The 26,133-nt window shown below is 36.3% G+C and overlaps 1 long non-coding RNA gene across 3 annotated transcripts in view; it reads right to left on the bottom strand.

Annotated features, from left to right (window-relative positions):
• Positions 1 to 26,133, bottom strand: part of LOC122205214 — a 95,454-nt gene that overhangs the window by 45,912 nt on the left and 23,409 nt on the right. For 2 of the 3 annotated variants that reach the window (XR_006195961.1, XR_006195959.1), the window contains exons 4-5: positions 22,577 to 22,621; positions 16,290 to 16,412 (exon numbers count right to left, since the gene is read on the bottom strand). This is a non-coding gene — a long non-coding RNA (uncharacterized LOC122205214). Of the gene's footprint in view, positions 1 to 574; positions 645 to 16,289; positions 16,413 to 22,576; positions 22,622 to 26,133 lie in introns of those variants that run through there. The other variant, XR_006195960.1, reaches the window with a different exon arrangement.

Here is a 26,133-nt window from a genome sequence, read left to right as displayed (position 1 = left end):
CTTTTAGTTTCTCTTAACTTCTTGCATTTCATCAGGATCTAGTCCCACTCAGTGGCACTCTGAGAGAATTAAATGTGGAAAATAACTTTACAGTGTTGACTCATTTATAGTACTTTTATGTGTTTGCATTAAAGGAAAAAGGAGACAACAAACCATACAAGATTTCCCTTTTTCCTTGACCACATTGATTCGTAGCCTTGCCATAAATATTTTTTCCAGAGTTATTGAAGAGAAAATTCACATCAATTCTTTAGTGCATCCTGTTCTTTATGACTTATGGAGGCCTTGCTAGAATCTCACCTAGATAGGCAAAAGGAAACATTTAACCTAAATGTAAAATATAAAAATAACATGAATATATGCTAGTTAAAAAGAGAGGGGAGAAAGTGAATAAACCTAACACGGAAACTGCTTGCTTAAGTAAGACTCAAAATTGTGGAGTCACAGTCAACCATTTAGTAATGAATAATTGCTGAAGCAATTAATCTTTATATGGAGAATGCCTCTGTGCCACAATCAATCATATCAGAAAGACCCACATGGACTGTGGATGGTAGAGAAGGGTCCTCATGGTGCCCATCAAAACTTGACGTTCATGATTGCTCTCTAATGTAGCAAGAAGCCAAAAGGAACTGTGGGATGTGCTGTCAGAAAGAGATAAATCAGGATTTTAAAATAAAATAAAGATGGATTCAGTAGCTTGAATTTATGAACTATCTTACATGTGGAAGTCACTTGTTTTGTCAGCTTCTCTGAGCAAGCACAGTTATAGATGAGACTTAATGAAAGCAGCTCAGCCCCTGATGGGTCACAAATTTCCAACAAACCCCTGTGCCATTTAACGAGATTTTCCCTGTCTTATTCTCTGTCCCGTAACAAAAACAAAACAAAAAGATCTTCATGGGAGATCGTCCTCTACTTATGCCCGCATACCTCTTTTCCCAAAGTAGGGTGCCCTTTGCCTATGACTTACTAATATTGAAATAGTGAAATCAAAATACATCTTTTTGGAGAATTGATGGGCAAAAGATAGCTCACTGCTGTACAGTTTGAGCTGAAGTAACCTTTGTTTTCCCCATACTTGGTATCATATCACCTTATCTCTCTTTTATCCTCATGCGAGCTCTCATTCCATCTTTCAACAGCTCACAAAATGGCATAGAGATTTTAGTTCCTGTGAGTGAAGATTGGTGGTTAAGTATCTCCCAACAGGGCTCTGCTCACCTGCTCCTCATAACTTTTACCCAGGCACATGATTCTTGGCCTAATGCATAAAGAGGTCAATATTAGAAAAATTATTTAAACAGTCTGAGCCTCCCTTTCTTCTCCAGTGATGAATGTTTTCATTCAGTCCCAATTGCTCAGCATGTGTAATCCAACACATATTTATGGAATGACTTCTATGTTCTAAACTGTCCAAAAAGGGAAGAGGCGTCTGTGTTACTGGATTTACTGGGGTCCCTATATTTCTCTGTCCTGGCATGAATCTCATTTCATCATTAATGCTTGTTTACTTGATTGACAGTCTTCTCTTGTTTATAGTAACCTCTGTGAGAGCAGGGCAGTGTCTGTTTATCTCATTGTTGCATTTTCTGAACCTATGGTGCCTGGCACACAGTGGGCCCATACAATTTTTGTGGAATGGATAGAGGAAGTGAGGGTGCATGGAAGGAAAGAGTATCCACAAGCTCACCTGCTGAAAATATCTCTTTATATATTTTTCCTTTTGGGCAGATGTAAATACTATATGGAAGGATTATAGCTACAGGTTAATTTAGTAACAATTGAATGTTGAATTTGAATAACCATCCTTTTGGCCTTTTGAAATTTCCACCTATTATTTAGTTGTTTTTTTTTTTTTTCCAATAATTCTATAGGAAAGGCAGGGCTGTATAAAGTGACTGTTACTAGATGTTAAGGTTTAGCATCAATTACTTTAATTCAGAGTTTCTGTAAAATAAAGTTTTTATTAGTCTGATTTATAGACTATCACATAGAATGTAAGATGCAGAAAGTGAAGAAAGAGAGGGGATATCACGATAACCTCATGTGCACTGTGTTCTCTCTTCTTTCCCCATATTGTGGGCACTTGGCTCTTCTCCTAACATAAGCCTACTCTTCCCCAAAGCGGCAGGGCTCATTCATGGTGAAATTTTGACTTAGAACAAAGAGATATCATAAACTTACTTCCTCAGAATCCATAAAGAATAGTCACCCTCAAGTCAGTGATAAACATGCTGACTCTTAATTTGGTGACTCCCTCCATCAAGCACACACACTCTGCGTGCTTACTGTTAGCCAGGTACCAGTGACATGGTGAGCGCTGATGCCTGTCCTTGGGCATCTCAAATATTCTTCTGGATTTTGAAGCAAAATAAGAACTATATGATGTTCGAATATTTTTCCTTTTGCTCTTTAAAGATATCACTAGTAAGGCTCTAATGGCATAACCAGTTAACTTTTTAAAAAAGTTCTTTCTCAAACATATGAAATATTAGAAAATATAAAATTTCAGAATGGCCAGTATCTTTACAGAGAGAATGAGCTAAGATATACCAATTGTTATCAGTCATGAAAATTCCACCAGAATTATTTCTTTAATAGCTCTTAGCAGGATTCAATTATGCAATTCTGAGGCAGGACTCTTTGACTCGATATACATTAGATTTATAATATTAGAGTCTGCATAGTCCAGTTACCTCATTCAGTGCTCAGGGTATTTGGGCCAAAAGAGGTTTGGGCCCTTCTTCATGACACCTAGAATATAAGTGATCGAGGAACTCTCTTGACTTCTAAACCATTCTGGTATTTAAAGAGGCCATTGAGGAAACTATAAGGCAAGTCATTCATTATAATGATTCAGAAACTAAGTGTAGATATTTCCACTATCTTTGGAGCTAAGAAACCTGGTGCACATAGCAGTGATCATCACAAATGGAAATAACTCCTCTATTTGAAGGGAGTAAGCCAACAGTCTGCTTTCTCAAAATCAAGTGATGGTGCTGGGGAGCCACAACATAAAGCCTTTAGAAAATGGTGGTGTTTACCAGCCCAAGACCCAGGAAGTCTCCTGTGCTAAAACACAGAGAATCTAGAATTAGGTCAGTTGTCAGTGGCTGCCAAGCAAGGCTGGTCTTTGCAAGACACAGCTCATTGCTCTGTAGCGTCACTTGTGGTCAGTTTGATGGCAGCAGCAGCAGCAATATCTCCAACATGCCTCACTAGTCCCTCTCCTCACTGCTCTCCACTCTTCTCCCCTCCTTACCCTTCTCCTCCACTCTGTCTTCCTTGACCCAATTAACATGTTTATTGCCAGGTGTACTAAAAAAGTGTTCACAAATAATTTACTTACTTAACACTTGCTCCTATGTGATCTTGAAATGCAAAACACGTAAGTAGCAAAGGTTAAGGGTCCAAAGGTTAAGGGTTCATTTTGAATGAATGTACACAGCTGTTAAACTTAGGGGAAAACATAAAATTTCCTTTTTATTTATTTGCTTTGAAAATCTACAGTTTTGTTGATTTATTCCCTATCGTATGTTTTAATTTTGCAATGCTTTGTGTTATTCTTTGGATATTCCGAAAACTAGAGTTCACTTGACTGGATGCTGTGAGATTTAACTATGCGCTCTCTCTGTGGATTTAGCAGAAATGTAGTCACTCATCTGTAATCTGGTTTTAGTGACCTCTAGTGCCAGAAAAATTTAAGTGCTCTGCTTTATTTTAGTTCAGAGTTGGCCGGTTGTCTTTTAAAACATACACATCAATGGTATCAGTTATAAAAGAAAATATACCAATGTTGTTTTTCTATAACGTATATGTATACATCTGCACATATGTATAGACACATATATGTATGTAAAGGAATCCCAACTTTTTTTCTTCAACCAAGCATAAGATTTTTGTGGACAGCATTGACCAAGCAAATTCAACTAATAGCAAATACAAAAGATGTATTTTATTTCAGGAGAAGGTGTTCCCACCCCCACTTATATTTTGCTATTTAGAGAATTGTTTTAGGAAGAGTTATCCAAACTTGTTCCTGCATAGTTAAGATGTATATATTATGTGGTGTAAAAAAACTTTATGAGAATAGGAAGTTGTTTTTGCTATAGAGTTCATATTCTGTTATCAAAATAACAATAGAAAGATCAAGCTTCCAGCTGCTTAAAAAAATGTCTTAAGGGGCGCTTGGGTGGCTCAGTCGGTTAAGCGTCCGACTTCGGCTCAGGTCATGATCTCGCGGTCCGTGAGTTAGAGCCCCGCGTTGGATTCTGTGCTGACAGCTCAGAGCCTGGAGCCTGTTTCAGATTCTGTGTCTCCCTCTCTCTGACCCTCCCCTGTTCATGCTCTGTCTCTGTCTCAAAAATAAATAAATGTAAAAAAAAAATTTAAAAAAAATGTCTTAAGTCTTATCTTTATAAAAAGTAAGAATAAATAAATAAATGTGAGAGAATAATGTAACAAACTGAAAATGACGTTCACAGAATTTCTTTCAACCATCAAAAAGTTTAAACTTAATTATATTTATAAGAGTGTCACTTGATTATCATATTTTATAATTTTCAAGGTAAACTGGATTTCCTTTAAAATAATTAAGTATGCATTTTGAGTTCCATGAGACTCTTGATGATTGAGAAATATTATCTACACTTAACATAAAGTTCATTTTGTTTAGTTCTTCATATTCAACCTTCTCCCCAGTTGAGTTGCCCTTTATATAATGCCCTCCACAATCTAATTTTGTACTTAAAGTATTTGCCAGGGGTTTTCATTGAAAATGAAATATCATGTTACTATTTGGCCAAACAGTGAATAATCAATAATATTGTGCAAACAAGCAGCATGAATAATAGATAAACCTAAAAGGTTTGCATGAAAGACGCAGGCTTCCAGCTATGGTATTTGGGAGGAATTATTCAGTATACAGCCCACCATTAAATAGGGGCAATCTGAAAATTTCAGTACATTAGTAGCAAAATCATCATCATCATCATCATCAATCACACCAAATTTTCTTTTCCTATGTAAACAGTGAACAGTATCCTTCACCCTATATAAATAGCTATTCTTCAAACACCATCTTTGCATGTAGGTCAGTTTTATTGCTTTATGTCTAACGTAACTGAGCACTCCATTTGTATTTGATTTTTTTTTTTTCAATGGCATTGCCTCACTCCTCTCTGAAGGCAACATGATATTATGGAAGGAGTTTAGAATCAAGAGGCTTGAACCTCAGCTCCATTTCAGTAACATGCCATTGTGGGTGAATCGGATTAAAAAGATCTGAGTTCACCTTATAAATTGATAGCAGTGCCAACTTAAGCATATTACTCAACTATCTGAGCCTCAGAACTCCTTCTTGGCTGTTTGTATTTATCTCCATGGGATACAGTTTTGAAGTTAACTTTTTTTCCTGAGTATCATCTGGGAGTGTGTATCCAGTGGGCTGCTGCCTTGCTTATAAAACCTATCATTCCTTAGCAAGAGTACAGATAGGCCAAAAAAGGAGAGTTAAAGAAAATGCAAGGCCTAGAAGAAACAGGGTGTGCTTTCAGCTCCAGTGGGCAATTTTCAAGGGCCATTTAGTAATATCAATAACTGCCTAGAGCATGGTTTCCCATTCATTTACTGAAGAATTGCTAAGCTGGGGTCTCATTTTACTGCTTATTCATGTGTGCTCAGAAGTAGCCAAAAGTGATGCTGATGTTACGTACATGCAACTGGTCTTCAGTGGTTAGCTGCAGAGTTTCTTGCCTGAAAAGACTGATTTTCAAAAGGGGCACAGCTAATAGTAAAGATGTCAGAGGAAAGAAAGCCCGAGAACTGCTCAGGCAGTACTGTCAGCTGCATGTTTTTTCAGAATATTACCTGAGACCAAGGTCTGACTGAATTTTCCAGGATGAGGAGCTGGATTTTTATCAACTACTCAAAGGGGAGCAAAATGAGGTTACTTACTCATAATAATCAACCATAGGAGGCAGATGTATAAACCAGATGCCAATGTCTTAATTTACAAATGAGCTAAAGTGATATTCTATTTGTTATGCAAGGAATCTCCTTCCTCATATCTAGACATTTGAGAAAATAAATTGTTAAATCATTTACTCATGTATTCATATATTCACTGGGTGTCTGTAGGACACTGTGCTAGATATAAGTTGCAGTAGTACAAAGTAGATATACTCCCTTCTTTCCTGGAGTATTCATTTCTTTCATAAATAGAAACAAATAAAAATGTTATGCCAATAAAATATGATAATTTATATGATATGCATAAATTAAAGGTTTTGCCTAGATGCTCATGGTTACTAAAAAGATCCACATTTAGATACATCCTCGAGAAATTGTGGAATTTTTAAAAAATGTTAATTTATTCAATGATAGAGAGAGAGAGAGAGAGAGCATGAGCATGAGCTGGGGAGAGGCAGAGAGGGAGAGAGAAAATCTCAAGTAGGCTCCACACTGTCAGCACAGAGCCTGACACAGGACTTGATCTCATGACCGTGGGAGCATGACCTGAGCCAAAATCAAGAGTTGGAAGCTTAACCAACTGAGCCACCCAGGTGTCCCCAAATTTTAGAATTATAAAGATAAAAAGTAATGATAATTTTTCCATTTGCAACTACATGGATGGAGCTAGAGATTGTTTTGCTAAATGAAATAAGTCAGTCAGAGAAGGACAAATACCATATGATTTCACTCATATGTGGAATTTAAGAAACACAACAAATGAGCACAGGGGAAAAAGAGAGAGAGAGACGCAAACCAAGAAACAGACTCATAGCTATAGAGAACAAACTGATGAGGGGAAGTGGGTGAGGGGATGGGTTAAACAGGTGATGAGATTAAGGAGGGCACTTGTTGTGATGAGCACTGGCTATTATATGGAAGTGTCGAATCACTAAATTGTACACCTAAGACTAATATTACACTATATGTTAACTAACTGGAATTTAAATAAAAATTAAAAAAAACGAACAGTAATTATAATAATAATAATAAAGCATTGTAATAGGTAACCTTGGTTAAATGCTTGCTATTAATCCCTTTAAATATGTCATATCACTGAACTTCATAACCTTCTGAGTATGAGGTGCAGTTTTATTCCCACTTTATTGATGAGAAAATTAAGGATTAGAGAGGTCAAGTAAATTCCCTTGGGCCTCACATCTTTTTTTGTTTCTATTTTCTTTTTTTTTTAAGTTTATTTATTTATTTTGAGAGAGAGAGAGAGAGAGAGAGCAGGGGAGGGGCAGAGAGAGAGAGGGAGAGAGAGAATCCCAAGCAGGCTCCATGCTGACATTGGGTCTCAAATTTAGGAACCGTAACATCATGACCTGAGCAGAAATCAAGATGGAAATCAGAAGCTTAACCAACCGAGCCACCCAGGCACCCCAGGACCCACATGTTTTAAATGGTTTTTTACTTAGTGGGACACTAAACAACGTCTGGTTCCAAATCTCATACTTATGACCTACATGTTACCTGCTCTCACAAATAACTAACTAACTAACTAAATAAATAAATAAATAAGAATGAAGAAGTAGAAAAAAAAGACAGTTGGGGGAGGGATCTCAGTCACAGAAATAGAAGATAGCCAGACCAGCATCAGGTGTACTACCTGTAATATTAAATGCTAGAATGTAATGAATCAATGTTGAAAGAGATTTTAACAGCGTTTCTTTTAATGCAGGTTATTTCTACCAAGATGTCATTTTTCCATTTTATATTTATTCTCACTGAGTTTAATTCATGAGGCTGATCTTTTAATGAACTGGTACTCATTAGTGGGATCTTTCTACAGTCCTATATAAACAGATCACAGGTATATAGGAGGAACTTTTAATATACAAATCAAAGAAGAAGTAAGCCTCAGACAAGGTTTCCTTTTAAGATGAGACCAGTTGGTAGTTAGGTAATTTGTAAGACTTGGTGATAAGATCAGGTTGATAGCAAATGGCCTTGAGCACTTGGCTAATGAGAATACATATAGTTAGGCGATCCTTGTCTCTGTCTAAATCAATGTCTTTTACCTTTTCCATTAAGCCAGGATGATTTTGAATATACAAAACCAGAGTAAAAGAGGGTAAAGCTAGTGGCAGAGATTCTGTCCTTTTATCTGACCAACAGTGACTTCTGCGAACATCTACCATTTTTTTGTGGGTAAAATTTATGCTAATAAATGACAATCACACTACTCTCTCTCCTCCATATGTCCTATTTTCTCTTATGCCATACTACATATCTACATATGAGTACCTGCATAAACAATGTATGCTATAACTTATGCCAATATATATTGATAAAGACTTAAGACTTAGAATTTTCCTAACTTATCATTCACTTTGTTATTCAGTTAAAACTAATTGCACACATAATGAAAACCTGCAGTGTACTGAGGACCGCAGTGTGGAATTCTAGGAAGACAGGATGACAGGGGAAGCAGACATTTGTATTATCCCAAATTCCCATAAAAAACTGACAGACAAAACAGATATCAAAAGCAAAAATACATGGCTAACTTTTACAGTGGCATACAAGTAGGTGAGGATAAAACACCGGTAGCCACAAGAGGTGTTATCAGCATCTGTGCAGCAACTAGGAGAGGAAAACAGTGGGGAGACTGGGGACCTATAATAGAAGAACCTCCAGAGAGTTGGAGATATTAACCTGGAAGGGACAGTGGACCTTGCTAACAAGAGATTGGGTTTTACCCACTCCAATCAGCAATGAGCACAAGTGGCACACAGTGAGAAGGTCTGGAAGGAATAGAATAATCTAGACCTAGTGAACTCTCAAAATTGAACAGCCAGATTGCTCTTCTTCAACAGTGCCCCACATGGCAGAGAAATCTCTGGGCATGGAATCAATACAGAACTTGACAGAAACAGTAGAGTCAAGGGAAAAAAAGTTGAGTTAAAAGTCAGGAAGGGTAACAGAGCGAAGACAATTCAGAAAGCAAGCCACCGGAAGTAACACTACTGAAAACCAACAGAAGAGGAAGCTTTGTGAAGTTAGAAAGCTATCAGGTCCAAGATCACTCCTAAAAGTTTAGAGAAACTAAAATTAAAATGAGCAGCATAAAAGTAATGATTTTTAATTCCATTAAAAAGATAGAATAAGGAGCAGAACATTTTAGAAAATTACAGCATGCCAAAAACAATTGAAGATAGAAAAAAAGATCTATTCTACAGATGATAGGAATGCCTGAAGAAATAAACCAAAGCCAACAAATGGAATAAATAATAAAAATTATAATTCCAAAAAAATGTCCTAAAAAAAAGATTTGAAAATACACATTTAAAGACCATACTAGATAGCTAACAATTGTGATTCAGGATAGCCAAAATCAGATTTTTCTTATAAAATTATGGAGTTTAAAAATGAAAATTTCTTTAGGCTTAGGTAAAAATGCACATGACTTCAAGGGAAGATTAAATTAGATTGTTATCAGACATTTTAACATCAATGTCTTATGCCAGAAAAACAAATAGAATAACATTTAAAATATTCAGGGAAATAAAAATGCAAGCCAAAGATATTTCCAGTAAAACTTATGTTCAAGCATAAAAAGCATTCAAAATATTTATTGAAATGGAAGAGCTAAGTGAATTTTTCCTACTGAGTTCTTCCTGAGGAATCTACTAGAGAAAAGCTTCATATGAGCAAAATGCCCAGAGAATCATTGATATCAAGATTTAGTTTTGAGCATTAAGTTTATGTATCTACAAAACTAAAATTAAATGAGGGCTAAAAGGGAGTGAATATATATTTATGGCATAATTTATGTATATTTTGACAATGTGGATGTAGAAAAACTATTAAGAAAATGGGAGGGAGAATGGAAATAGCATATGCAAAAACAAAATTAAATATATTAGGATTATAATCAGTGATGACAGTATTTTTATACTAATGTTTTTATAAAATGGAATAAAACAAATGAAAAACTATAGAATATTAGTTATATGTGTACTGTTTTTCTGAGACTATTATTGTATATATTATGTTTTTGGCATTGGATAAGGCAAATAAAAAATTATGGGATATTTCTGGGGCTCCTGGGTGGCTCAGTTGGTTAAGTGTCCAACTTCAGCTGGGGACATGATCTTGCAGTTCATGAGAGGGAGCCCCACATCGAGCTCCGTGCTGACAGCTCAGAGCTTGGAGCCTACTTCGGATTCTGTGTCTCCCTCTCTCTGTCCCTCCCCTGCTCAAACCTCTGTCTCTCCCTCTCTTTATCTCAAAAGCAAATAAACATTAAAAAAATATATGGGATATTTAAATTCTATCGTATTATATTCTTATGGAAATCAAGGTTGTCAGTAGAGAAAAAGATAAGGGTGTAACATAGAAAAAAAATCAGTGAAACTATGTAGTACTATATTTGAATTGGAAATACCAGAATAAACTCATGAGATAAGTTACATTTAAAAATTAAACATGTGTGCATGTGTATATAAATACATGTATATGTACTGTGTGTGTATGTGTGTGTATGTGTGTGTGTGTGTGTATTTCTAAGTCCGTGTACTGAACAGGTCTATAGATAATGATAACCCCTACCCATGAGCATCCTTAGTGCTCAGTTTTATAGTCTTGAAATGCCAATTCCCATTAAAAGAAACCAGTGCTTCTGGGGGAATGGTGAATACATGGTCTGGAGAAGAAAATGTACAAGATAAGTGTGGAATATTCTGCCATATCAGATAGCAGAGAATATATCAACAGCTCTAAAAATAATGTCAAAATAACTCAGGGAATAACTTCAAGTGGCTCCCACTGTTTAAAGATGGAACAACTTGACTTTTAAGATACCAATTTCAGTGTATTGCAACCTATAAAATATGTTGAAATTGATGAGTACAGAATGATATTAAAAAGCCAGTTGGTTACCTTTCCAGGATCACAGGCACCTGATTCATTATCTTGTCAACTAACAAATAACAAGAAAACAACAAGCACTTATTTTTCCCGTCCAATATTCCTATAACTTTGGGTAGGCAAATAAAGCATGGTTTCTCTTTACAAGGAAAATGTCTCTTTATAAAATTATTTTAGTTAATAAATGAAAACAAAATGATAGAATTCAAAAATCACTATTTTACACTGCCAGTGAATAAATGGATCTGCAATAAGCATCAACGGCCATTAACGTCATTGATGTTAACATCCCATAACAGGAGAGAAAATGAGGTATCATGTGCCTTCTGATGAAAGAACATGATGCCATCTACAGCCTTGTCAAAGACTTAATGTGGATAAAACCTGAGTCTGATCAAGTAGGAAATAGTGTGGACATAAGAGCATGTTACAGAGTTTATAATATTAAAAAAAAATCAGATTGTGAGAAAATCTACAGATTAAATGGCCTTTGATCTTTCACAGAAACTTGGAAGAAAAAGAAAGAGGTGGAAGGGGAAACTATAGATTAAAAGAAGCCTAAAAGATATATATACAATTTTTCTTTTAATCAGGTGAGATTAAACTCTACTGTCTGAGGATGCATACTTGGGTGATAAAAACCAGAAAGGGATTCAAGGAAGCAATGACTATAAAAGTTAGCACAATTTTTTAAATTTTTTTAACTTATTGTTGAGAGGGAGAGACAGAGTATGAGTGGGGGAGGGGCAGAGAAAGAGGGAGACAGAATCTGAAACAGGCTCCAGGCTCTGAGCTGTCAGCACAGAGCCCAACACAGGAATGGAACTCAAGAATGAGATCATGATCTGAGCTGAAGTCAGACACTTAATGGACTGAGTCACTCAGGTGCCTCATATTGTCTTCTCTTTAAAGACGGAGACACTGAAATAAGTCATACAGAGAAAGACAGATACTGTATGTTTTCACTCTTATGTGGATCCTGAGAAACTTGACAGAAGACCATGAAGGAAGGGAAGGGGGGAAAAAAGTTAGAAAGGGAGGGAGGCAAACCATAAGAGACTCTTTTTTTAAAAAAAATTTTTTAATGTTTATTTATTTTTGAGAAAGAGGGAGAGACAGAGCATGAGCAGGGGAGGGGCAGAGAGAGAGGGAGACACAGAATCTGAAGCAGGCTCCAGGCTCTGAGCTGTCAGCACAGAGCCCAACGCGGGACTCAAACTCACAAACCACGAGATCATGACCTGAACCGAAGTCGGATGCTCAGCGGACTGAGCCACCCAGGCACCCCCATAAGAGACTCTTAAAGACTGAGAATGAACTGAGGGTTGAAGGGCAGTGGGAGGGAGGGGAAAGTGGGTGATGGCCATTGAGGAGGGCACCTGTTGGGATGAGCACTGGGTGTTGTATGGAAATCAATTTGACAATCGATTCCATATTTAGAAAAATAAATAAAAATGGAGACACTGTGAATCTTTGTCAGTTACAAACAAGGTGAAATTTGGAATTAGAACTTAACTCTTTGATTTCCAAAAGTATTCCTTCCTTCTTCCCTCCCTCCCTTCATCCTTTCCTTTCCTTTCCTTTTCTTTTTTCTTTTCTTTTTTTCTTTTCTCTTTTCTTTTCTTTTCTTTTTTCTTCCCTTCCTTTCCTTTCTTCCTTCTTTTGTTTTTCATAATTTAGCTATCTTTACAAATGCATTACCATAACAATTAAAATCATAATAGCTCCCTGTAATAGGGTGTAATTGTAAACAGGACAACTAAAACAGAAATAAATATTAAGGGCATTAAAAAATACTTGTTTTGCCTACCCCAGTTTATGAAATTTAATTTTATCTGTTTTTCTAAGTTCTCATGATAGACTTGAGGAAGCAGGAATGTCATTCACTGACAAACTGATGAAATAAAACTAAAAATACATTTTTTTCCGGGGTGTCTGGGTGGCTCAGTTGGTTGAGCGTCCAGCTCTTGATTTCAGCTCAGGTCATGATCTCGCAGTTTCATGGTTTTGAGCCACGCATTGGGTTCTGCGCTGACAGTGTGGAGCCTGCTTGGGATTCCCTTTCTGTCCCCCTCTCTCTGCCCCTCCCCCACTTATACTGTGTCTGTCTCTCTCAAATAAATAAACCTAAAATAAAATAAATTTTTTCCAACTTAGAAATCCTCTCCACAAAGGTGGAGAGTAGAGAAGGAAAAAAGTTTTATTATGGAATAAGCATTACGCCAATCTGTGGTGCGTATCACAAACAATCTAAGAGATTGCAAAGACTGAAAGAAAGCTCACCCTTTCAGGGTCAAGCACATAGAATTCATTACAAATCTGTTTTCAAGTAAGAGTACTTGAAAATGGCATCATTTACTATACATAGTTCACCTAACTTTACCTAGTAATTGGGTTGATCATCTGTGTTAGCTAATTGAATTTATCTAGGGGAATGAAAATTCCTCATTTGTTTATGACAGGAGGCATTTTTATAACTTAGAGTAGGGCACCAATCAAAGTCAGGCTCCTACCCTTCCACAGAAACAAGATAGGGGTGTTAGCTCCCTTGATGTTTACCTTTCAAAAAGATAGCTCTCTGGTTTTTGAGAAAAAAACAAAAAACAAAACAAAGCAAAACACAAAAACACATTTCAGGGTTGTAAAGCTGACAAAAGGCCTATCTAGTTTTCAAAATAAATTGTACATAGTTCAAAATATTTATAGCTAGAAAGTTTTGAAAATAAATGCTCAAAGAAAAAGAGGGGAAGGAAATCTCCTGCCTTATTTTCAACACTAAGAATTAATCCTCTTATCTTTAATTTGTATTTGCTCTTGTTCATATAAGAATATCACCGTAAGAGGTTATTTTTCTTAAGGTTATCACAGAAAGATGCCATTTTCTTTTTCTTTGAACAGATTAAGCTATGATAATATCTTCTTTGGACTATTAGAAGTGGAATTTGTATAATTCTGAAAAGATGATTCTTTTCTTATGTGCCTTTAATTTGCCTGTATTTGGGTTTTTATTATTTTTGTTTTGTTTTGTTTTGTTTTCACATGAGAGCCCTTTTTCCTGTTAAACTTGAAACTCCTCAAGGGCAGGGATCATGCTGACTTTTTCCTTTGTGTTTCCTCAGGGTATCTAGAGTAGCCCTTTCATGCCTGCTGGGTGTTCCATAGCTGTTATTCAGGCAACTCTTGAAATTATGGTTATCTGTTTTGGGTGTTAGCTGCTGCTATAAATAGAGACACTTCTGCTTGAGAAATATCTCAGACTTATTTCTCCTGTCATTTTCCTCTTCCCTCATTAAAGCCCAATGCATCCTAGGACTAATTTATGGTTTTGTTTTTTTTTTCAAAGAACGTTTCTGTCTGAAGTTTTGCTGCATTAAATAGAAAATTTAATAAGCCTTTAGAGGAGAGACAAATCACTGAAAGTTTTTTGATGTTCAGTCTCTTAATTAAAAATCTCATGTCCCTTTCTTGGACTGAGGAAAGATACCTGTGAATAACCCTCAGCGATGGTTAATGTCTGGGACAGCTGAGTTAGACCCAACATTTTCAGTAATTTGTTGAACAGATTTGGAGTAGAATAACTATTTAGGAACCTCCACTTAACTCCCCTACAGAAGGAATGTTATTACTTTTTAAGGTAATCATTTTTAATCATTATTGTTCAAATGTTTGCTTTGCTAAAAAAAAAATACTCTTTGACCTTACTACTTATGCCCAGTATCTGTATCATAAATCAGATTCTTTCTTCCAGAAACAAAAATGTTTCAATTAGGATTTTATTACTGATCAAGAACGCTCTTATTACTGTATCAGAATTATTTATACAGTAAGCTCCTTGAGGGTAGCTTACCCTGTTTTATACACTTCTATAACTTAGCACAAGACAGACTCTAAATAAATGTCTTGAATTTATTGGTGGAAATGGTAGAGGATGGTATTTATTAGATGTCATAGAATAACAGTTCTTAGGGACTTGACTATGTTTTACCACCTCCATTTTTTTCCTATGTCTTCAGTAATTCAGATTATAGAAGAGGTAGTGTTGCTTTCCACTGTGAGATCCAGGCAGAGGCACCAGAAAATAGCCAGGACTCCTAACTCAGTGCCTCTTGAGCTGTGTGGCTCTGGGCAGTTCTCATCAGCTCACTTTGCCTGGTTGTCCTATAAGCCATGGATATTTTGCAAACAATATTCCCTTCAGTGATCTACCCAGGAGCCCTGCCTGGCTTCCATCTCCTGCTCTCTGTTTTCTATAAAGTTTTAGAGGGGAGCTTTAGCTATAGTTTTCATCTTCCTTGATACAACATCCAAGGAGCAGCTGGGAGCAAAAAAGATTCAAATAAGCAATCAATCACAATAACACTCATAGAGTCTCTCCCCCAGTATTTGACATTTTGTTGACATGCTATCAGAGCATTTCTCACTTGACTAGTAAGCCAGGAAAACAATTACTGGGTCACAGGAACTGAAAAGGAAAAAAAAAAAAAAGTTGGGGGGGGGGGTGGAGAAGGGAGAAAGAAAGAAAAAAAGAAAGAAAGAAAGAACAAGAGTCCTAAACACAGCTAAAACTGTTAAAGTCATGACATCCTGAAATAAATGGAAGGCTGCTCAATGGTACTCATGGAAATGGCACAAAAACACAAAGCTCTATAAAAGAGACAAATATGTGGGAAGGAAAAGAAAATATTTCTTAGGTTTGGGGGGCAGTGTTGATTTTGGGTTATCAGAAACATTCATAAATCATTTAAGATTTCCTTGGAATATCACTACATTAGCAGTTAGTGAATGGATCCAGTAAGAATGTGTTTTTAAAGTTAGTGACAGTATCTATCCTTGGTGACCATATTTTCTGGTAACATAGAAAAACAGCACTAAATTATAGGAAAATAGGGGCTTAGGAAAAGGGTGGTTTGCTCCTGTAAGATGCACTCTAATTTCCTGAAACTAATCAGACGGTGAGGAGTGAAAGCAGAGGAGAAATGCAGGGAGCCGGGATATTAACAAGAGAATATGCAATGTATAAAACTTTTCCAGTGATGTTGCTCAGGAGGTAGATGATAGTTACGGACAAAGGTGGGTAAAGACAAGTTCCACAGTGCCATTTTGTATTGGTTAAGTAGTGGTCTTTATGAGGGCAATTTGCAAACCAGGGCCCATAAGGAGAGGCACATGTACCAACATCTTGTCATCCTATCATAGAGAACCCTTGGGACCTAAGTGAAGTTGCTAGAGCTATAGTGGCGTATTCTCTGGAGGAAGCAGAGAATACAAAATTTTGTGGCCTTTCTGCTCTATACAGGAAGCATGTGTGCATTGTTATCTGGAGCCCAGGGCAAAGCTGGGTTCCAGAAAGCTTGGGTTTGGATGACAGATTATATGGGATTTGGTTGGGAAAGCCCACATACCTGGCAAATTTGGAGCTCTTGGAAGGTTGTAGCCTGCTATGCTTTGAGAAGGTTGCCAATGCTGAGTGGGATGCTGACTTCAGTTACAGCCCTCCTCATGGATGACAGGCCAAGTCTGAGGTCCTAGTGAGCAGATGGAGCTAGTTATTCAAGCAAACCAGAATATTACCAGAATTATTTATCTAGACAATAGCATCAAAAAGGGCTCACTGGAGAGCAGCCTTATGAGAACAGAAAATTTCAGTTAATAAACTGACAAATATTTAAAGAATACTAACTAGATAGTTAGCTTTATATCCCTTCATCTAGTATGTATAACACTGCATTTTACAGATTGGGAAACAGATCTTTTAGAGGGATCAAGTCATAAGTATTATGCTAGGTTTGATTTCAGTTAGGGAAAAGATGGAACTATGATTTAAGTACTTGTATCCATGATGGCTAGAGATTGCTAAGACTTTCTCGGGAATATGCTTGGCATTTATAGGATTTTAGAGATTTAAAATGAACTGATTAAAGCTAAAGCCACCTTTAATCAGTATCACCATCATTGGAATCCTACCCTATTAATAACCATTATTATACCTACAATTGATAGATCACTTTATGGTTTGTATATACCTTAACTCATTTATGAGATAGTTACACTTACCTCTTTTTTTTTTTTTTTTTTTTTTTTTTTAAGGATGAGGAAACTAAAGTTCAGAGCATTTAGGTAATTAGGAAATTTCCCCAAGAGCTAGAATTTGAATCAAGGCCTTCTATATGTCAGCTCTTCTATGTTGTATGTGTCAGCTCATTTTCTGAAATCACAAACAACTTTAGGAATGGTGGCTCATACATGCTAGGACATGCCAAAAATGTTTTGCAAAGTAGTTTTTGATATTCCAGTTATACAATGAGTAAAGTGATGTCAGGGTCAAATCATAGTTCCAAATGAGTTATATCCTTGAAGTGTTACACTTATTATATACATTACCATGATAGTTCTCACTCCCATTCTTATTAAGACTACATCAGAATTAAATTTGGCCTTTATGCTCCTGAGTATAAAGACATTTCAAAGCCATTTTTAAAGTACTGATTTAGAATAGGATTGTCAAGGTCTATGAGGTTGCTATTATCTCCACCATTGTAAATGATCAGAAATAGCTGAGAGCAATAGACCTTTATTGCAGACATATAGGAGAGATGTGTAAGAACATTATGATGATGTTCTTCTCCATTTTCCCCTATTGAAGAGGATTTGTAGATCTTAAATGCTTTCTAAGTAGCCGGTAATACAAAAGGAGAGTCCTTAGTTTAGCATTACCCAGAGGCCATGGTAACATCTTCAGTAAAACAGCATCTTTTTTACCTTCCTGCCTTTTTCCCCTTTCTCCGGCTTGGCAGAGAATCAGAAAACATTCATGGATTTAGACTTGGCAAAGAAGGAGCAGCTCCCTTCTACTGACATCATGATTGTAAAAGCCACTCATTTTTATAGCTCTATATAAGAGATCATTAATAAACCATTTGTCATATTTTGTTTCTTTTAATCCATACATTAATTCTGCAAGGAAAATGTTATTCCAAATATTATTTAGATGGAGCCACTAAGACCTAGAGAGGTTAAGTGATTTGCTCAAGGTGACAGAGCTGATAAATGGAAAAGGTTGGGCTCGGTTTGAATCTTCTGATTCCACACGTTTTGTTCTTTGTACTACTCCATTGTGTTTACTAATTAATAATTTTCTGTACTTGTACGTTAAAAAAAGCTAACATATTTTTTCTTTAATAGATATAGGCCTATTTAGATTCTCTATTGTATAAGGTTTTTTTTAATGTTTTAATTTTTTTGAAGTTTATTTATTTGGAGAGAGAGAGACAGAGCACTTGAGCATGAGTAGAGGAGGGACACAGAGAGAGAGGGAGAGAGAATCCCAAGAAGGCTTGGTACTTTTAGTGCAGAGCCTGATGTGGGACTTGATCTCACAAACCGTGAGATCATGACCTGAGCCAAAAACAAGAGTTGGTACTTTAACCTACTGAGCCACCCAGATGCCCCCATTCATATTTTTATTCTTAAATAACTTATATAACTTATTTATCTAGCTCTAAAATTAGAACTCCTACTTATATTCAGAAGCCTATCATTTATCAGTTTTAATAATTTTAACATATTTAAAACTTCCACATATTGCCTAACATTCTGTGATTTATGCTACTAAAGAGTATAAAAGTCAATTTGACATGACTATATGATTTGCCTTAAGTATTTTATAGTATTCATCTTTTTTATTAAATTCTGGGAATATTTTTAATGACATATATCCACTTTTCTTAAAAACTCAGAATTAATTTTTACACTTACCATTAATATAGTTTTAATGTTATAGAATATGTTTGTTTCAAAACAAGTCTGTACTAAAACAATTGTATTTTAAAAATGAACAGATAAAAGGCTTAGAACACTAGTCTACATGTTCTATAATGATGTTCTCAAACTATGCAGATCATAGCAATCATTAAACATAGAGCTTCCCTAGGGCCTTGTCATGTAGATTTGGATTTGAATGAAGCACCAAAATTTATATTTCTAACAAGTACCTTCAGGGATTCTTCTAATCCTGGAAGTTTTGGAAACACTGTGCTATATATATCAACTTTGGAACGATTTCTAGCCATGCAAAAGCTACCATTTCAGCATCAGGCATATTTGTGATCTAGCCTAAGCTCTAATACTTACCAGATGAGTGACTCATGGCAAGGTGTTTGTGAACAATAATCCTCTGTTGGAAGAAGGTGAGAATTAAATGGAAGAAGCACCTAGTATAATGTTCAGTGAGGTGATACACAGTAGATAGTAAATATTTGTTCCCTTTCCTCCCTCCTAGTGTATTAGAATAGTTGAGAAATACTCTGAAAGGAAATACAGACACCTAGTAGACACCTGTAGTAGAGGGCATTTTATTAAAATATAAATTGTGTGTGTCTATGTGTATATGTATGTGTGTTTGTGTTCTTTGTTTTCATCTAACAAATTTAGGATGGGAAAAATCAAAATTAGTGCAAAATGTATTTGCATGAAGAAATTATTAGAATGTAATTTTTTTCTCTTTAATTTTACTTTCAAATACTACTATTTTATTTTGTTGTAAATATTTATTAATTGCTGAGTGCCTTACACACATTATATTTTTAACTCGGATGATATCCCCAGGAAGTTTTCTTTCCCTTACTTGCCTGTCTGTATGCCAAGGCGCACATAGGCTAAGTTACTTGCCAAGTTTGCCTACTAGTGGTAGAGCCAGGATCTGGTCCTTGCTCTTTCTGATTCAAATGCACATCCTAATCTGTAAGATGATCTCCTTCTAGTGTCCTTTATCTTCTTCCCATTCCAGATCCCAAATTTGCTTCCCTATTTAGGGTTAATTAAATAAGAAAAGCGGGGAGCCTGGGTGGCTCAGTCTGTTGAGCATCTAATTCTTGATTTCAGCTCAGGTCGTGATATGGTTCATGGGATCAAACCCCATATCGGAGTCTACTTGGGATTCTCTCTCCCTCTCTCTGCCCCTACCTTGCTCATGCATGTGTTCTCAATCTCTGTCTCTCAAAATAAATAAACATTAATACAAATTAATAAGTAAAGAAGAAGAGCAATACAGAAATTGAAAGCTTCCCCCATGGCCCCTCAGTATTCAGTTATGTTGCAGTGTGTTCTTGAAGTTGTAAACAGCTCAGGATTAATTGCCATGTAAGACATTATCTGCTATGATTTAAGCCATCATCTTTGAGGACTAGCTCTGAAAAGAGTAGCTGATTTTCCCCCTTGATTCTGCCTTCACATTTTGTAACCTTGGCATATCAATGTCCTTTTCTCAGTAGGGAGGTAAGAGCTGAATGAATGGAATACCTCTCTCTGAAGATGAAAAAAAGGAGACTGTCCTATTTAAAGTCAAAGGAAGAGTTTAGCGAAGCCCTGAGGTGCTAAGCAATACTGCAGCTCCAGATCAAGCTCGCCTTGTTCCCTGGAATTATTTCTCTTGGGGTCACTCTTATAGTGCAAGTGTGGACCTGTGAGGACTTCTCTAAAACCCTCCCAAATAGTTCACCTGGGGTTTTGTGTGAGTAATCTTCTTTTGAGCCACAGGACAAAAAAGCTTTCCAGCTGATTATACTGTGAAATATCAAGAGTCTCTGTATCACAGTCGGCCTTTTCCACTAATGTGCTTTGTGACCTGAAAGTGTTAATGATGTGCCCCATTCACTGGGTACTTACTGAATGCCAGACACAGTGACCTTTCCCAGACAGTATTATCATCTCCATTTTATATAGAAGTAAAATGAGGAGCCTAGAGGTTAAATAACTTGCCCCAGACACAGAGACAGAAATTGGGAGAGCCAGAATGTGAAATTAGGCTGTCATGCTCCCAAGTCAGCACTCTTCTCTTTACAAAGTCCAAACAAAGCCTGGTATCCCACAGTTAAGATGAAGAGGGATAGAACTGTGTGGAGTTAGAGACCGGACAAAAAGGTTTCCAAACTTTATATCGGTCTCATGAATCCCTTCCGCTTAACTTGGTAAATGTGGGGAAGAGACTGCTTACTTCTGAATATTTCCTAGGGATTTTGAGAAACAACCTGGATACGCTCTGCTGAGTACTTCACAGAGAAGTTGTTATACTAAATTTCTTCTGTGGAAAATACATGCTGTTATTTGTGAACATGTAGATTCCCACAAACATGGCGTGTCTCTGTGTATTTCTCTTTAAGCTGCGGCATGAATGATCACGTGGAATATCAAATGTTCTGTTTGTAGCACACCTTTTATCATCTACCTGCAGATTTCTGAATGAGTAACAACAGGGTTACTCACTCTGGCTATTCCACTTGATTGGAAATTGACTGTGTTTGGCCTCTAGGAGGAGCGCCATAGCTGGCTTTGGCAAAATTAGCAAGAGAAGTTATTCAAAGGGCCATTCTCCCTGCATTTGTCACTCCTGCTGGTCTCCCACTTCCTGATTCCACCAGGAGCTTAGTACTTACGCAGCATTTTCAGACCATTCAGACCTGAGCCTGATATTATTTGTTAAATAATTTTAACACTGTTTCTCTCCCAGGTCGTTGTGGGATGATATGAAGTATGTCTGACTTTGCTCATATATATATATATATATATATATATATATATATATATATATATGTCTGACTTTGCTCATTTATATATATATATATATATATATATATATATATATATATGATGAAGACTTTAAAATATGTTAAAATAATTACCATTCAAAATAGTATCAAATGTCTGAAACACTTGGGGAGAAATCCGACTAATGATAGGCAATATTGGTTCACTGAAAATTGTATAATATTTCTGGGAGAAATTAAAAGGATCCAAATTGATGGAGTGATATACCATATTCATGGGTCAGATGACTGAATATTAAGATGTCACTTCTGAAATTGATCTATGATTTCAATGCAGATCCGCTCAGAAGAAACACAAAGTGCAAAGTCCCTTAGTCAGGGACATGCTCTGTGTGCCAGGAAAACCACGTCTATAGTAAACAGTGAGCCAACCTCTTCATCCTGAAGAAGACTGATTGCACTGCTGGATTGCATGATGCATTATTGCAATGCATTTTTTCACTTCTGGGTGAAAAGATGGTCATGACCTTGTGATTCTGGCACTCAGCAAGACATGTAGAGCTCAAAATATCCATTGAACACTGCTTTCCAAAATCATGTGCCAAACACTATAATTAAACTTGATATACATATCTTATTTAAATTAAAAAAAGAACTGTATAAGGTGGACATTACTTCCCCCACATAATAGATGAAGAAATGGATGTTCAAAGAGGTTGAGTTCCCCAAGAATATGTGACCAGTTAGACATAAATATGTGACTCCAAATCTGTTGTTTTTCTCACCATAAATCATTACTTTTCCAATTGGGAAAGTGACACAATGAGGAAAGAGACCAGGATGGCAACAGAGGAAGCAGTTCTGAGCAACATCTTCAGACTACTAGACCCAACCAGGAAGACTTCAAAGTCATCTGCGGTGGGAACCAGAAGATAATGTATTCTCATGGCAGCTTCTGCTTTTTCTTCCAGTCTTCTAGGCTGGAGTGTTTCCCTTCCCACTGCAGTTTGGTTCCCTTCCCACTGCAGTTTGGTTTAGGACTCCTTGAGAGGAAAGTAGAATCTTGGCTTTACTCTACCTGATTCTTCCATCTGCAGAAGATGGGACTGGGGGTTGTACTTAAAGAACAGATGAAATAGAAAACTTACGACTCTCAGTTCCCATGACTGCTAGTTCCTCTCCTGATTCCAGAGCTGAGCAGGCAATGTCAGACAAATGAAAAAAAAAAAAAAAATGTACTTTAAAGTCAGATAACCCAAACAGGCAATTACATTCTCTAATCATCAGTTTGTACATCAGTATAAAGAGATAGTTTAAGGTAAATGAGCTCTATGTTCCTTTAAATTTTCGTTCCCATTAAAACAGCTTCCCATTTCTCCTGGTTGCTTTTTCTCTTCTTTCTTTTCAGATAATCCTAGAAATATTTAGTTTGATTGTGTAAGAACAATACTAATGATAGTAATTTATGTGAAACCTTTAGCAATTATGCCTAATCACTGTGCAACACAATAATGATTATGCATATCATTAAATATGCATCAGATTAATTTGGTTGTGAGTGTTATTTGATTACAACACTAAACTCTTCACATATTTATTCTTCAGAGTCTGTTGCTCATTGTAATATGGTCATCTGCTCACAAATTTAAAACTGTTGGGGTGCTTCATATAGGATTCTTACTTCCACTGTATAATCAATGGTCTTGGACCAATCACTTCCTCTGAAGTAGTTTCTTTATTTTTTAAAACAAAGATGCTTGGGGCACATGGGTGGCTCAGTTGGTTAAGTGTCTGACTCTTGGTTTCGGCTCAGGTCATGATCTCATGGTTCATGGGTTCAAGCCCTTCATAGGGCTCTGGAATGGTGGTATAGAGCCTGCTTGGGATCCTCTCCCTCTCTCTCTGTGTCTCTCCCCTTCTCTCCCTCTCTCAAAATAAATAAATAAACTTTAAAAATAAAACAAATTAACATTAAAAGTAAAATATATAACTAAAAATAAAATAAAATAAAATAAAATGCTTATGACGTGGGTTTCTTAAGATGTCTGCCTTGCCATAGTATTTCTCTTTGGGTTTCTTGTCCCATCTTTAATCCCTGCTTTATTTATTTTTGTGTGTTTTGATTAAGGAACATAATTTTATCTGAAAAGACAAATTCAGAAAGTAAAACATATCTATGTTTCCAAAAGGAAAGTGTAGATATTAATACTAGTTAGATAAAGATTTCTGCATGAATTTTGTGTACATTTTCCAGTTAACTGGTTAAAAATTGGTAAAACAAACCCAGTCAGACATAACGAGACAAGTGAATGAGACTCATTCAAAATGGTATCTGTAGGGCAAAGCATCTAAATTGAGATTTCTAAAATAAAATCCTAAACTTATTATGCTATATATAGTTCCAGTATAGATTTCCAAGTCAAAATAAATATTTTGAAAAAATGCAGAGGAAGTTATTCAGGAATAGAATACCAAAGATGGGTTTATAGATACCATATAAAGACTCAGGACTTGAGAGGGCAAAGGGAACATTTTTTCAGAAGGAAAGCTTTCCCTAGCAGATATTTGAACACAGTGATGGGTACGATACATCTGGGAAGTGTTGACAAGACAGGATCTTGTACCAGGGAGTGGGAAATTAAAGCCTTAGGATGAAGTAAGCATAACTTTGTGATGGAAGGCTTTGAAAGTCATGTTGGATTTGTGATCTGAAGGTTAGGAAATTAGCTTACATTATTGCCAGAAAATTTACATTATTTTTTGCAGGTAACTTTAAGGTCATAAGCAAGAACTACGCAAAGATGAGGCATTTCACCATTATAGCCAAAATATGATCTCTTGAGAATGACTACACATCAAACAATCGAATTGGTATAAAAATTTACAACTACCATATGCTAGATAACTATGTATGCCTAGTTCTTTATCAATTTCTATTTTGATTTATTGTTAATGTTATAGCATTTTACATCTTTATTTTCGGCAATTTTGTCTACACTTGTGCTAAATGTTTGGAAGAGGCTTTTTTTTTTTTTTTAAAGAATATAATTATACATATGTTGTCCTAATGAGTCCATAAAATTACCCAATTTTCTTTGGTATTCAGTCTAAGAACAACAACAACAACAAACCCTTTGGGAACCTCTCAAGCAAATTTGATACTATTCATAGAAAATAAAATCTGATTAGTCTGTGAAAATCCCAGGTTATTAAGAACAATATATTCAGGATAGCAATCTAGCAAACTAACTGAAAACACTTGGATATGCTTCCCCACCCGCCTACAAAAAACAATATTTTAGTCATGAATTATTTTGTAACAATGGTTACTTTTGATATGTATCTTTTATTCCCTTTTTTCTTGCAGTATCTTATTTAACAATATTGACTCTTATCTTAATTAGGAGATGCTATTGGTTGAAAAATTCTAGTTGACAGAAATTATCTCAATAAAATGAACCACTGTAGATGATTATCAGTGTAATTTATTTTCCAGAAAATGCACAGCACAAATCAAATGCAGGCTCTGATAAACACAAAGAAGAGCCATCTTCAGGGAAATGGGCTTTAATCAAAGAATATTTGAATTCTTTTTTTTTAAGTTTATTTATTTATTTTGAGAGAGAGAGAGAGCATGAGAGAGAACGAGTCAGGGAGGGACAATGAGGGAGGGTGGGAGAGAGAGGGTCTCAAGCAGGCTCCACCCTCTTAGTGCAGAGCCTGACATGGGTCTTGAGCCCGTGAACTGTGAGACCATGACCTGAGCCGAAATCAAGACCCTTAATTGGACCCTTAATCGACTGAGCCACCCAGGCACCCCATCAAAGAGTATAACATTTATAATTGTCTCCAAATATCTACATTCTTTGTTTTCTCCTTGGAGTAGTATTGAATTAGCAATATGTTTATAATTAAGTATCAAAGATGAGTCAAGAGAGCCCCAGTTGAAAGATACTGCCCTAATCCTCAACAAGAACCCTGGCACCACCATCAAGACAAACCAAGTAGTTAATTATTCTTTTAAAATGGCAGAGAACAGGGACACCTGGGTGGCTCATTTGGTTCAGCCTCTGACTCTTGATTTCGGTTCAACTCATGATCTCACAGTTGGTGGGTTGGAGCCCTGTGTTGGGCTTCATGCTGACAGGACAGAGCCTGCTTGGGATTCTCGCTCCTCCCCCCCTCTCTGCCCCTCCCTGCTCACACACTGTCTCTCAAAATAAATGAACTTAAAACAAAACAAAACAAAAGAACCACAATTACTAGTCATAAACAATGTTTTAAGAAACTCTTTAAAAATAAATAAATAGAATGGCCAAGAGCAACTTTTCTTTCCTTCTGTGGTATGTAGCTACCTGCCAGTGGCTTGTAAATGTGAAGTATGGATATTTAGAACTTCCTACCTCTCAAAATAAAAGCAGCTGTGCCCATAGGTTGTTCTTTCATGTTTATAGCTTCTAGTTAAATCCCATATCAGATTGCTTCCTTCTGATGGGTACTTTCTGAAGTTATCTGAAAATTTTTTTTTATAGAATGCAGCTTCATCCAATAAAAATATAATAATAACTAATTTGTTTTTTGTTGTTCTTTAGGAGTTACTATAGGTCAGGAAATTTCTTAAGTTCTTGACACTCAGAAACTTAATTTAATCCTCATCACAGCCCTGAGGTAGATATGATTTTATTCATTTTGCAAAGGGAAAAAG

The sequence above is a fragment of the Panthera leo genome, chromosome D4 (assembly GCF_018350215.1).
Source record: "Panthera leo isolate Ple1 chromosome D4, P.leo_Ple1_pat1.1, whole genome shotgun sequence".
Lineage (NCBI taxonomy): Eukaryota > Metazoa > Chordata > Mammalia > Carnivora > Felidae > Panthera > Panthera leo.
The sequence above is the reverse complement of the archived record's forward strand: the minus strand, read 5'-3'. Positions and strand labels throughout refer to the sequence as shown.